General features: G+C 42.9%; 1 protein-coding gene across 4 annotated transcripts in view; it reads left to right on the top strand.

Moving 5' to 3' along the window:
* KLHL13 (kelch like family member 13) overlaps window positions 1–13,733 on the top strand; it is a 71,026-nt gene that overhangs the window by 16,179 nt on the left and 41,114 nt on the right. The window lies entirely within an intron of this gene.

Genomic DNA, 13,733 nt, shown 5'->3' with positions numbered 1-13,733 from the left:
ACTTTTCCCAAATTTCCCGTAACAGTTGAGAATTAAAAAAAAAAAGTCAGGATTTTCTGTGAGTCTTCAGGCTTTTTAAGTATAACATGAGTAATGTGGTCTTAAAGTTTCTTTTAAACCGTAAGCTCTTATACTCTGGATTTACTGCTTTGTTCAGATGATAATTATATAGGGGAATGGTGCTTCTGTGGACAACTTCAGTGCTTTTCTTGGCACTGAGTAGTTAGAGCTCAAGTTACAAGAACAGCTGTCACTTCAGGTACCTTGAATTCTTTTTTTTTTACAGTTGTATTAATGCTACGTAACAAGAGGTTTTAATTGAAAAAAAATCTCCTTTTATTGTATTGGAATAGTAATTCCTTAAACTCCTAGGCAGAAATCAGACTGGATTCTTACGTATTTACCTTTTTTAAATCTAGATCCTAGAAAGGTTTCTATGCTTCCTTCATTCTGCAGCACTTTGCATACTTTCGTAGATAAGGTTTTGTAGTTCAATGAGGTGGTGGCAGCAAGGAATTGATGCTTAATGTCCTTGTTCTGGGATGTGAGATGGATCAAATACAAACAGTGGCTGGGATTCTGTCTTACATTCAGTCAGGAGAAATTCTGCCTCAATATAGTGCTGGCTGCTTGTCATCTGTCTCTTGGCTTCTTCCAGTCTGTGCTTCCCATTTCAGGAAGGTTGGTGGAGGATTTGGAAGGCTGTAGGAGGATTTGTTTCCAGACCTGACCAGGTGCTGGCTTCTTCATGTAGCAGCAGGATAAATCCTTGTGCTGATCCACATGACTCACCCAGGAGGCAGTAGTAATATGGAATCATAGAATCACGGAATGGTTTGGGTTGGAAGGGACCTTTAATATCATCCAGTTCCAACCCCCTGCTATAGGCAGGGGCACCTTTCTTGTAGCCCAGGTTGCTCACAGCCCCATCCATCCAGCCCGGCCTTGAGTGCTTCCAGGGAGGGGGCACCCACAGCCCCACTGGGCAACCTGTGCCAGTGTCTCACCACCCTCACAGTAAAGAATTTCTTCCTAATATCCAGTCTAAATCTGCCCTCTTCCAGTTTAAAACCTTTTCCCCTTGCCCTGGAATATTACTTGTTAATGTTACTTCTAGCAGTGATAGTATTTTTGGTCTGTGTTACCTTCTGTGATGCCCTTTGCTGGTACCGGAGCAGCGATGATCCCAGCAGTCATGGCACATGTTCTCCTTGTTCTCATGTTCTGGTGTGGGCTCATGGACTCCCTTGGTTAGGTAGCCTGGGCAGAGCTTGTTCCTGCAGCTCTTTGAACTGCTCTGTTCTGCCTCAGCGATCTCCTGGCAGCCCTACACGTCACCTGGTAAGGCAGGTAGCAGCTGCTCCGAGTCTGCTGCTTCCTTAGGCTTGTGTAGTCCTGCAGTGGGTGATGCTCTTCTTAAAGCTGCCCGTGCTTATGTTCTCCAAACCTCACCACAGCTATCCCTGCTGCTTAGCTGAGTTCTTAGAGTGAAGGGATATGGCTAAAGGCTTGGTTTGGTACGTAATCTTGTTTCAGCTTTCTGGATTTCTCTGTGACAAAAGAAACTACCTGTAACTCTTTACATTTAAACCATAAAAAATCAAGAATTCAAAGAAACTTTTTAATGTGTTTATGTGGCTTTCTAGCAGGTTTAAAGATGAGGGAGGGAGGTAGAGGTTGTGCAGTGATCAGGTCTGTACAGGCCTGGAGCAGTCTATTTGAAGTGATTTAAAAAGGTACAGTTTTATTTGCTCTCCCATTGGGTTTCGCTGTATAGAGCTCTGAAAACTCTGCTTTTAAGAAATAAATCCATTACTTGACATTCTCATTATTATCAGGTTAGTAGCATTGGAAGTGGATCAATCTCATTTTTTTTAACAAGCATAGCTTAGGTTCCAAATATCGGCCTTCATCCCTTAAGTGAAGTGTTTCCTTAGTGATGCCATTGTTACTGATTGAACGGCAGTTCATTTTTTTTTTTAGGATATTGATTATATTTCAGTGGTAATTTTCAGAGAAGGCTCTAGACAAAGACACAACAGTTACCTTGTAGGGTGAGCGTTTAGTTTGTACAGCTGGTTGCAGCCAAGGACCTTTCAGCTGCATAGCAGACAGCTTTTCACTGCCTCCAGCATATGGTCAGGTCAGGCTGTGCTCTGATGTTTAAGAGAGTGGGTGAGGCTTACAGCCACTGACACCCACCGGGAACAGTGGTTCTGGATTTGCTGACATTAAGACTCTATGTCAGCATTAATAGCTGCAGTAAGAGGTAATGAATAGCTGGTTAGTTTCATTAATTCTTACTTGATTACTGTAAGGTGGAATTTTGTAAGATTTAATGGGATAACTTATGAGTTGAACAGCTGAGACCTTGCTGCAGGCTGGAGGTGCAGGCGCTGGGTTCTTTTCTCAATTCTGTGTGGTCTTAACCTTGGCTTTAAGCTCTGTGCAACAGTGAGTGATGCTTACAGCTTTATCAGGTTTGTGGGATGCATAAGGGGAATTGCTGTTTCCTTGTTATCGATGTTTTCACTGTAAATATTACTGCTCAGTTCTTCAGTGTGTAGGATTCCTGGTTAAAAGTGGAAGAAGTTCCACCTTTGAATGCTCAAGCAGCAAGCTTTCAAGGGCTTAGAACACACGCTGCAACTTCAGTTAAAATGTGAATTTGATAGTAGGGTGTTCAACAGGTGTTTCATTTAGCAACATTGAGTTCTGTGTTAACCTCAGAAATTAAATGTTATCCAATATATTTATGAATTAACTTGAAATTGTATTAAAAAAAGCATCTTTGGCCAAAATCCAGGGATGCGCTCCCCTTTGCTGTGTTGATTTTGCTCTGTGAGCCTGGCAGGCTCACAGAGGGTGCCTTGTTCTACTTGACATCTCTCCATGGCTAGGGAAGTCTAATTTGTACAATGGTAATAGGTACTTGAGCTCTGCCCTTGGTAATCAGTAGCTCAGGGCTGTGTGTGACAAGCTGGGCACGAAAGGGACGTGCTCTATCTGTGCTGTTCCATTCCATGGAGAATGGACTGATATGTTCCATAGCTTTCCCTGATCCCAGTGATGATGTAAACCTTTGTGCTCTTGTAGTAACTGACAGTCAGCAGCTGGGTTCTTACTGTGATCTTTTTTCACTGCTAGTGAGAAAGTGGGATCCAAATGTTGTTCTGTTGTCCTAAAGGAAGAATCTGTATTCTTTCCACTACTTGTATCATATTTGCTAGATATCCTGCTGTATACTTTTGTTTGCTTTGTTTTGAATGCGGTGCTCACCTGATCAGACTCTGGGGGATTCTGTTTCACCAGCAATGATTAAGTATAGGTGCTGAGTGAGCTGGGATATGCTGAAATCATGGTGACAGAGGACTTGTACTGGAGAAGGGTGAGGTGCGAGTCCTTTACAGAACCCTGAGAGTGTTAAATCTGTAAGGACGTGGAAGTTTTACTGACTCTTTTAAATCAATTCAATATTTTGTGGCTGGCTGAGAAGCTTGATAACGTTTTGAGTCATCTTGCCACAAATGAGAATTAAAACTTGTTTCTTTATGCAAATCCAGGCATGAAACAGATGACTGGTTGACTTGCAAGTCAAGAGAGTATTTCATTTACAGCGATGCTTTGACACACCTCACTTGCATAAATTCTGCTTTCTACTACCTCCATCTCAGCGCAGTGAGTTGAGCTGTCCTTGCAGGGTGCCCTGATGTGGTGTCACGCGCAGCTGCTTGTAGGAACAGGTGAGCATCAGGTCCCTGTCCCATCTGTGATGTGCACAGGATGCAAAGTGGTGGGGAAGAGCTCTTTGCCTGGTCTCTGGCTGAGGCTGTCAGCTGTGCAGCCGTAACAGCCAGGCCTGAGGTGCTGGGTTAAATGCAAGGGTGTGAGTCTGAGGCTTTGCTGTCTTCAATTCATTAGCTCAAGTTCTGAAGCCTGAGACTGCCCAGTGTGGGTTGTCTGAAGCAGAGATCTGTTAGGGCACAGCTGACAAGTGCTTAGCACTGAAATAATCCCGCTTTAGCTCAGGAGCACAGAAGCATGATTGTGCTCCTGCAAGTGCTATGCACAGGCTGAAATTGCTGAATGCTTTTGAGATTAGTCTTAATGCTGTCAAACCTATATAGAGGTTGTTCTTTTCCCATGTAACAGCTCTAGGGGCTTCTTTTGCTGTCTGTACAATGTCATTAAAGGTTGAAGTATCTATGCTGTGCACTAGTTTGTGTGCAGATGTCCTCCTGGGCCATCTTAGGATGCATTTTAGGGTGGTACAAGGAGAAGGCAGTAGATCATCTGGAGCTTTGTAATGTGCACACTGGTACTATTTCATTCTCGGTTCTTCTGCATGTTGGAGTGTTTTTTTTTTACAAGCTAAATGTTTATACCTTGCTTTAGTAACATTCTTGTCTGCTATAGAAGCAAGTTTCTCAGTAGAATGGTTTACATAAAACAAGAATTACTTGCACTGACTTTAAATATGGTGTATTACGGAGTTCTGTGCAGTGGATCCTGTTCTGTTAAACAGCTTCACTTCTTTCTTAGTATATGCAGCATTCCTGAAATGATGCTGGTTGTAAATGATAGTTCAGAAAGTCTGGGCTGACCCAGCGTATGTTTCTGAATTGTGATGAGCTCCCATATGCTGTATGAGGTGTTTTTGTGTTTATTTATTTTTTTTCAGAACTAGCATCTTCCTTTTATTTTAGACCTTGGACAGTTTCACGCAACTTGGTTTAAACAACAATCACTTGCTTTTGCTTCAGGGAGCCAGAACTGAATAGCCTTGGAGAGAATGCATTGATGACTTTAAGGTAGTAGTGGCTCTGTAATATCTTTGCAGTGGAAAGTACAGCTCAATCTCTACGCTGTGGAAGCCCTCTTTAGGCAATGTATTGCTTGCATACTCATCTGACCAGTGTTGCTGGTGCACAAATGTAAGTCCAAATGTCTTTCATCTAAAACTCTTAGAACTCAGAACAAAATAAGAGGGAGTGCAGGTGGGGGATCTGTAGCAAATCAAACCAAATAGGTCAGAACAAATAGTCATTGCAGCTGATGTCGGGTGCCATGTGTCATGCTTATGGTTGTTTTGAAGGAGGAATTATCACTACTTTTTTTTTAAGGCACCTTTGTGTATAATGATCACATGAAAGAAACCAGAGTTGTTTGTTGCACGGTTTGCCAAAGGTTGATCTAATTAAGGGGAACAAATGTTGCAAATACAGCAAAGCTGAGCCCTTAAGGTCATTAAAAAGCAGCTTTTCGTGCTTGATGTGGTGAGAGAAGCAGGAGTATTGGGTGAATGCACTGCAGTAAATAACGTGGTTGAAAGAATGAGGCAGGGAGACATTTCAGTGAAGTCTCAAAGGCTTCGGGAAACTGGAGTTCGCCTGAAACTAGAAATACTTCTGTGAAAGTTGAATTTTGTTGGGATAAATAATGAGAGGAGATAGGTTACATCTTGAAGAGGCTGTACAGATGCTTCTGAGAAAGTTACCTATTGGACAGCAGCTCCTTCCACAGACACTCTGGTGGAAGTTGGCTTGTGCTGATCCTAATGGATTTGATGGTATCAACTGATAAGTCACTTAAAACACAGAATGCATTGAGGAGCCTTGCTTGTATGAATCAGTTTACTCTGAGAAACAGCACCTCTTCATGTTTTCTCCCTTGCCAAGGGAAAAGTTCCTGCAAACAAATGCTCTTTCTCCTGTCCCCCCAAATCTTGCAAACAAATTACCAAAATTGCACATCCCAAATGATACAGTTCTGCAGGCAAGATGAAAAGCATAAATGCAGACTATCCAAAGATTCTAAGTAATGTATAGGTAGAGAAGAACAACCAAAATGATTGTTTTAATCCAAGTGTTGTCACATTTACCTGAGGCTTAATAATATTAGAAGTCTGAGGACCCAGTTCAGCTTTGAATTCCATCTTCATCCTTGATGCTTTCTGGCAAAGAGAACTACTAAAGTTCAGTGTCTTGTTTTTTTCATACAGAATGTTTTTGTTGTCACCTCAAAGCATCCCAGACAAATGTGACTTAATGTCTATTTTCTTTGGGAATGAATTTATTTGATTCATAGTCTCCTCAGGAAAGATTTTAATGAGATAAAGGAAAACAAAATGCATCCCTGTGAAGAGATCCACTTCTCTACAAGTGTATTTTAGGTCTTGGAAAGCTTGACTACCTCCTAAATGTTCTCCTTATGTTTACAGTGTACTCAGAATGAGACATGCATCAATCAGGCATCCTAGTTCAGATCCTGACTTTGCAAGCAGAAGGGGGCTGATGGAACCTTATGGTGGTGAAAGGAGCAGTAGAAATACACAGTGTGTATGTATGTACACAGCCTTGCAGTAGATTCGTGCAGAGCACTTGCATGTGCGAAGTTTATGGTGGTTGGGATAAAAGCTTTTCATTGAGATTGGCACTTCTTGTCACTGGTTTTGTCCTTCAGCTTCTGCCTTTTCAGTTGGAGTTTATTCTTACGTTGTTTTTTTTTCTATTGGTCTTGATGGCCTTTACCTACTACTTTAAAAAGCTCAGAAGAGAGTGTAGGGAAGGATTGCATGCAGATGATGATGTGCCTGAATGTAAATCTCAAGATTTCTCATCTGTTCTGTAACTTCTTGCAACTTATTTTCCTTTCATCAAAGAAGAAGGCACAGTTTCTCATCAAAGCATCAGATGGGCTCCACAGAGTTCTGGCAGTATTGGCTGCAGCTTAGTTTGTTCCACCACGTGAAGCACACCTCAGCATGTCAGCCCTCACCTAAAATGGTGTTGCGTGTTCCTGCTTTCAGCCAGCAGGGTAATCACTGACCTCAGTGGCGTGGATCATTCTGTGCTTGAGATGAGGTGACAGGTTAGCTGCTTGGAAAACCAGGCTGTTCTGTGCTGTGCTCAGTACCCGATGAACTGTTTTTGCTGGAAACACAAGATGGGAAACTCCTCCAACTGGTGGCTTTGTTAGCAGTGTAACTAATGCTGTGCTGGATTGCCATTTTCCTTTTTGTTTTCATATCTCTGTCTTCTGTCACTTGGATGGATAGGTATTTGTTCAATCTCATCTTCTGATGGCAACTGTTGGGTGGGTGTAGGATGAGTAATTGTTTTCCTGCACAGTTCAGTGTTTGCTGGGATGCATCAAATTTCAAGAGGCTTTATCCAAAGCATCTTTGTGCTTTGTGATAAGGTGGTTCAGAGCCCTAAATCTCAAATAGTCTACTCAAATTGCAACTGTAGCATTTTCCCTTTGGGGGAGAATGGGACTTTTCTGTACTTTATTTCTCTGTTGTGACCCTGTATTTAAACTGCATGTCACTTCTGGGTACACGTTGGCATGGTTATTAAAGTGATAATGCACAGAAACCTGGAAAACTTGAGGAGCTGCTTTGGAAATGAGTCATTTTACTGCACAGTTGAATCTGCCGTAGCTAGCAGCTGATCATCTGAATAAATGCTTCAAAATAGAGGTTGTCATCTCCTAAAGGAACAATGCTGTCTTTAAATTCCTCTTGTAGTCTGTTCAAGGAATGCCATCTGTTGATAAATAAACATGTGTTCTCAGGTTCCTTACTCGCAGGAAATGTTTTTTGTTGGTAACTTTCACCTATAATGTCTCATATAGTCAAATATGGGAGAATTAGATGTTAGTGATTCGTAAATGGAGGGAGAATAAAACGCCAGTCGTTCCCGTTGGTGGATTGGATCGGTTTAGTTCATTTGACAGATAATAAAGCAACTTAATTTTGAAAAGGGAAGTGTACCTTCCCTGGTGGGTGCTGAATAGCTTGCTAGTACTTCCTATGTTTAAAAAACAAAAAAAAAATTGGATTTGTAAAACATTTCTCTTGAAGGGAATAACAGCCCACATCCAAACACGAAAAACACATTATTAAAACAGAAAAACAGGCCATACCAAAACCCATAGTGCTGTTTTTCTCTTATGCATGCAGCTTGATAATACTTCTGCCCATTGCCTTTGGACGTCCAGGATGTGTCAGTGATTCAGGTTTCAGTTGAAAATCGGGCACATCTTTAGAGAATAGTCATGCAGCAGTAGGGGCTGTGCTGGGAAACAAAATAACCAGTCTTACTTGGGCATTCATCTTGTACAGAGAGCTGCTGGCTTTGGATCTCTGATTTGTTTTAACAAGCTACACTTTAGGCTTGGTAACATTATTAAATATACTTTGTAAAAATGAGAAGTGTTAGGTTACTTGCATTAGTGTCCTGCCCTGAACAGTGAAAGCTGAAGCAACTAATGAGCTATCACAAGATTTTCTGCTTTACAGAAGCATCCTGCAGAACCAGGGGAGGCTGCTGTGGGGGAGCAGCTCAGTTTTTCAGGTAGCATGTTATCCTATGGCCTGGCCGTTACCAGTCCTATAAATAAATGCATACTGAAATCTGAAGAGCAGAGAGCAGTGTAATTTCTGCATGTAACAGTAAATTAAACAGCTGAAAATCTTGTGTTGTCGGAAGCTAGTCAGGAGTGCATCTGCCACAGAACTTTCTGTTATAGTAGAAATACTTGTTCTGCCTCATTACAATGTTGTGCGTGTATTCATGCCTACCCATGATGTTTCTGAAATCTGAGCATCTTGCTAGTATCCTTCCATCTTCCCAAGAGATGTTATCACATCAACTCCGTTTTGGATTCCAAATGTTTCCAGCTTTCAACTGCCCCGTTCCAAGTTCCAGACTTAGTTTCACTTTTCTGCACGAGTACACCTGCTCCAGGCTATTGGAATCATACCTGACAGCCAGGTGGGTGGAGGTGTATCAGCCAAGGACCTGGAAGGGAAACTTCAGTTGGTGTAAATGTGTTAAATCTTCAGATGCTCTCAAGGAGCGTGGATGTCATGTATCAACAAGTCGGCAAGTTCCTCAGTCCCCCAGCTGGATGAGGATAGCAAAACTGCCTTTGCAGTTGCTTAGACATGGATTGACATGACTTGGGTGAGTCAGAGCCATGTGGGAGTAAAGCAGAACGCAAGAACAGAAGCAGAGGAGCTTGCATGCTTTGTAAAGCTGCTCTCTCCTGGCTGGCACAGCATCACTGGCTGTTGTCTGGGCTCCTATCAGCACTTATAGTAAGGTTTTCTCCCTTCTTGCTCTGTCTCTACAGCGATGAGCCAAGTGATTGTTGAGTTCTGTTTTCCAGTAATTAAAACTGGGCCTGTGCAGTAAATTATGTAGTAGTCTTACTTGTATTTTGCTCACAGGCTTTGCCAGAGCATCACCAGTCTGTCATTGTAAACAGGATATCCTTTTCATTGGGACATGACAAAGACACTGAGTGATAATTACATGATGTGTGCTGGCTTTATCTTAAGTCAGGCTGGCCAACTCTGCTATGCATGACTTAGGAGAGATGAGGAGTGCTGTCTGAGAACAGGAATCGCCTTGTTCTCCAGACAGTTAAAAGCATTGGATTATAAGACTTACAGTGCAGAAAGTGGGGGCAAAGGAATAAGGAGAAGGGAAAATGAGAGTGAATGGACTGAACCACATTACTGGATTTTGCTGTTAGAAAGGATGTGTATGACAACTGAAAGCCAAGGCTCAATAATTGTACCTAGTTTTGCTTTTTTTCCCCTTCTTTCCTAATTGAATACGTGACTTATAGATTGTATAGCCTTTCTTCCTAGCAGCTGCTTTTCGTGCAGTGAGATGCTGGTAACTTGCTTATGTTTCTACATCAGTTATGGAATCAAACAGAAAAAGGTGTGTTTGTGCGTGTTGTTGCTTGATTCAGGACATGAACCGGAATGCAAGTTAGCAGAAATTTGATGCGAAGCACTAAAAGGATGCTGCTCTGTAATGGTGCTTATGTAAAAGTCCTGTGGTCCAATAATTGCTGTAACTCCTGGTTTCCCCATGAAGGCTTATTATTCAATAGCCAGTTCTTAATTCAGTGTTTACAGAGACTTCTGTGGCCAGTGTTCATCTTATCTTGAGCTCCCAACTGCATTTTGCTTTGAGTTCAGTGCTGACCCTATTGAACAAGTACCTGGCGTTTTGCCCTTCCTCCCTTCCTAATCCGACTGCTGTATCCTGTGCTTTGAGATTTGGGGTGCTGTATCGCTGGCTCAGCAGACATTTCCCAGGTGCCCCCCGAATTAATTTCGCCTTCTTTTCATGCATGCAGTGTACGCTATTCAAAGGCCTCAAAAGCTTCAGCTTTCAAGGATTTGAAGTCATGAAAGCCCTGAGTTCATGTGAAATTGCCTTTGAATTGGTAGGCACCGAGTCCGCTTTCAGTGCGAGGTTTGAAATGTAGAATCGGCCTTCCAAGTGTGTGAAGAAACGCTCTGCTAACCTACAAAAATGCCTCTGGTTAGCGGTAGTTTTAGATGGCTGTAAATACATGGGCAGGGAGGGACAGCTCAGGCATGACTGATGGTGCCTGCTTTTTTAGAAACTGCCTTACCAATTCATGACGTGCAATGATTGCGTTGCATTTCCAGGCAGCGCTTCAGGTGGCTGCAGTCGCATTGTGCCTGGCTGCAGTCACCTGTCTCCGTTCTGCTGAGGGTTTCCTGTGCGGTCATGGTGTTCTGTTCTCTCTGTGGTTCCTGGAATGTCCTTCAGGTGAACAAACTGTCATTGTAGCACGGATCTGGTGGTGGTTGTGAACTAATGTCTTGTGCTTCTCATGCAGCGTGTAGGCAAAGTGATTCCCGCATCTCCAGAAACCAAAATGCTGGAGCTAAGAGTAAGGAAAAGACCCCAGTGGTGAGAACACGTTGAGAGCAAAGTTTTTAATGTAAGTTTTGTTGGGAGATACAGAAAATAATTACGCAGTAAGATATACACTGTGAAGAGCTGAAGATATGTAAATATAATCTTGAATATGTATGGTCTTACGGGAAGGTGTGTGAGCAAGTGGGGATGCTCATCTGTGTCCTGTGCATATTAAGTGCCTGAACTCCAGCTTTTGGGCACCAACAAACTTCCTGATGACACCTGAAATCAGTGTAATTGAACTTGTGTATTTTAGACTTACACTGGAAAATTTTCACCAATAGTAATTAACTTGTGGGTCAAAGACAGACAGATCCCAGAGGTGCTGGGTACGCACCTGGTGAGCCCCGTGGAGTTGGTGTGCCTGCAGTCAGTTGTCCAGGTTCTCCATTAGCATTATCTCATACCTATTGCCATGCCTTTTTCCTTCCTCTACAGAAGCTGTGCTGCTTTTTGTCTGAGAAACTGTGTGTGGAATTTCACAGTCCAGAAATGATTTGACGTTGAAGGCTTAGGAGCAATCAAAAGTTTCTTAAGATGCGTTCATGGCTGAGATTCATCCTTTATTGTGTACTTAGCAACACAAATTGTTGGAGAGTTCGTGCTGATGTGTTGGTGGTTGTTTCCACAGCTCCATGCACTGGCCCTGCTGCAGTATTAGTGTGTACCAGGATGTCTTTGGTATCCCCTTGCAGTCTGTGGCAATCCGTGCTCGGTGGCCTTCCAGGCTGGAGGGGAATGTCCTGCTCTGTAGCTCTAATTTTATTACTTTTCACATTTGCTTCTTTGGAGTTTTGCATAGTAAGAAGAAACAGTTACTGAAAAGCTGATAATGTCACAACTGAAGCGCGTGTTGTGTGATGCTTCCTCTTTTTTCACCAGACATCTGCTAGTTTCATATGAAGCTTCCTATTTCTGTTAGAGCTGGTGACTAATGACTCCCTGATCACCTTTGTCATGCACATTGTGACACTTCAACTGTTACTGTATTTCTTCTTGTGCCTTACTCCCTGTTACACCCAGCCTACCACTGTTCCTTGCACTGAAGCTGTCCTTGCTTCTCCTTTTTGCTCTGCCTCTTCCAGTTCCTTTGCTGTTGAGATGGGGACAGATGGCAGAATAGGTTGTGCCTAAACCAGGTAATGTGGATAGATGTTACACCATTGGAAAGGAAGGGGGAACTGAGACGGGGTACAAGCTGGTCCAAGCAGGTGGCAATGTACAAATTAACTACATAAAAAGCATTCTGCATCAGTATCTTACTTGAACAGAGTGAGTTTTCTGGGTGTCCTGTTCTTCCCATTTAAACACTGGGATTTATGAAAGGAGCATTTGTCTTGTAGAGCAGTTCTTATGAATACCAGAAGGTGGCATAATTGATTTTCCTAAGCTGTGAGAAATGCACAGGATGCTGCTAAGCTCATGTTGAAGCTGTTGGTCTAAGGAGGGTTGGCCTTCAAAGTTTAGGGATCTATTTAAAGCTCTATACATCCTGTTTTTTCTCAAAACGTGATAACTCCGGTGGGATCAATGCTGGCTTCTGTATCTAAAGTTTGTGAAGCTGGAAGCACTTTAAAGTGCAGGCTGGAAAGTATTCATTCATAACATATAGGGGAATTCTTTTCCAAGGTGTGTTTCTGAATCTTGTCTAAAAATTTCCAATCTCGCATTGATGGGAAAGCATTTTGCTCTACTAATTGGCAAGAAGGAGCTAATTCCTGCCTGCTTTAAGCTCTTCAGCTGAACTGCTGCTTTGCAAGAACAAATTAATGATAAGGTAACCTGGAGTTGTATGCAATAGCACTTCTAGGGTTCTAGAAGCAGTAAGTGGAAAGGGTTTGGGGGGGGAAAAAGGCATTTTATGCATCAAGCTGGAAACAGATCTTTGTTTTTCTCTGTAAAACTGAATACTTGGTTTTTGCACCGTGTTACCATGCGTGAAGTGAGACGAGCTTGATGTAATAAGGCATTAGGTAACATTGGATGCGATGCTTGCACTGGCAGTCAGAGAAGCTTATCTCTAGAGCAGCTATGGCATGGATCTCTAACAGCAGTTAAACGTATCCTAAAGGTAAGTGCTGGAATTCAGAGTGTGAAGGGACCTGCTGACGGAGGGAGCACACTGGGTGTGATTGGTGAGGTGCTGATGGTGAGGGACACGCAGTGCTGCGTGCGGGACGGGCACTGCTTTGTGCCAGACGTGCGTGGTGGTGGTTTCACAGCAGGATGTGCTTTGTCTGAATAGTGAAATGATTTCGTCTTGTGCTAACCTAGCCCAGAGCTTTGGAAGTATTGTGCTGTGGTGCTTTTTCTTTTGGCTTCAGCACCCTCTGGCAGACAAACACCTGAATTACAGCTGCTTTGAGTTATATTTCAGAGAAAGGCCGGTTCAAAGCTTGCGCAGTTGTTTGGTGTTGTATGTGTGCATATTAAGACTCTTCATCTGTCAGGAAGCACGTGACTGCAGCTGCAGAAGGGGCTGGAATACAAACATTGGTTGTGTAGCTTTTGTATAGTGGCGTTGTGCATCACAACTGAGCAATGCCATTTCACCTCGAGGACCAGGGCGCAATGATCATACATTGTTTTTTCTTCTCATGTGGTCTCCTGAGCCTGCTGGGAATCACTAGGGCAGCTCGGATGAGAGATGCGACTGTCTTGCTTAGAAGTCTGATGTCACTGTCGGAATGGCTAGCTTTTTTCCTGACTAAACTGCTGTGACAGAAGGGAGGAGGTGTTGAGCAGCGCTGCTCCTGGCTGCCATTCGGGCTGGGGTGACCCACCTGCTGCAGGAGCCGCTGCGTGGAGGCTCCTGAAAGCACCAAATTTTGGGATGTTCTGCACATCTGAAGTTCATTGTGGCACTCCTCTCCAATATTAAAATATTCCTGAAAGTGTTATGAAATGAAGGTTTATAACTGGGAGACTATTTGGTTCGAATCCTTCATCATTTTTGAATTCCAAACAAGATTAACT

The sequence above is a fragment of the Numida meleagris genome, chromosome 8 (assembly GCF_002078875.1).
Source record: "Numida meleagris isolate 19003 breed g44 Domestic line chromosome 8, NumMel1.0, whole genome shotgun sequence".
NCBI lineage: Eukaryota > Metazoa > Chordata > Aves > Galliformes > Numididae > Numida > Numida meleagris.
The sequence above is the reverse complement of the archived record's forward strand: the minus strand, read 5'-3'. Positions and strand labels throughout refer to the sequence as shown.